Consider the following 660-nt stretch of genomic DNA (forward strand, 5'->3'; position numbering starts at 1 on the left):
GTTAGAATTCTTCATAGATTTGCTAGAAATAGAAAGGAGTTCAACTTCAAGTTCAAAATCACCCCCAGTTATGTGTACAGTTCTGATCATTTGCAGAACAATAATTTTAATGATCATCAAACTGTTGTATCACTTATGAAATATTAATTTGATTCTGTTAGAATTCTTCATAGATTTGTTAGAAATAGAAAGGAGTTCAACTTCAAGTTCAAAATCACCCCCAGTGATGTGTACGGTTCTGATCATTTGCAGAACAATAATTTTAATGATCATCAAACTGTTGTATCACTTATGAAATATCAATTTGATTCTGTTAGAATTCTTCATAGATTTGTTAGAAATAGAAAGGAGTTCAACTTCAAGTTCAAAATCACCCCCAGTTATGTGTACAGTTCTGATCATTTGCTGAACAATAATTTTAATGATCATCAAACTGTTGTACCACTTATAAAATATTAATTTGACTCTGTTAGAATTCTTCATAGATTTGTTAGAAATAGAAAGGAGTTCAACTTCAAGTTCAAAATCACCCCCAGTTATGTGTACATTTTCGATGATCATTTACGGAACGATAATTATAATAATCTAATGTTTATGCAAAATACGAGGCTCGATGTTTGAACGTGTAATAAGGTGGTGGTGCAAAAAAAAGAAGAGTGA

Source organism: Megachile rotundata, chromosome 13 (genome assembly GCF_050947335.1).
Source record: "Megachile rotundata isolate GNS110a chromosome 13, iyMegRotu1, whole genome shotgun sequence".
NCBI lineage: Eukaryota > Metazoa > Arthropoda > Insecta > Hymenoptera > Megachilidae > Megachile > Megachile rotundata.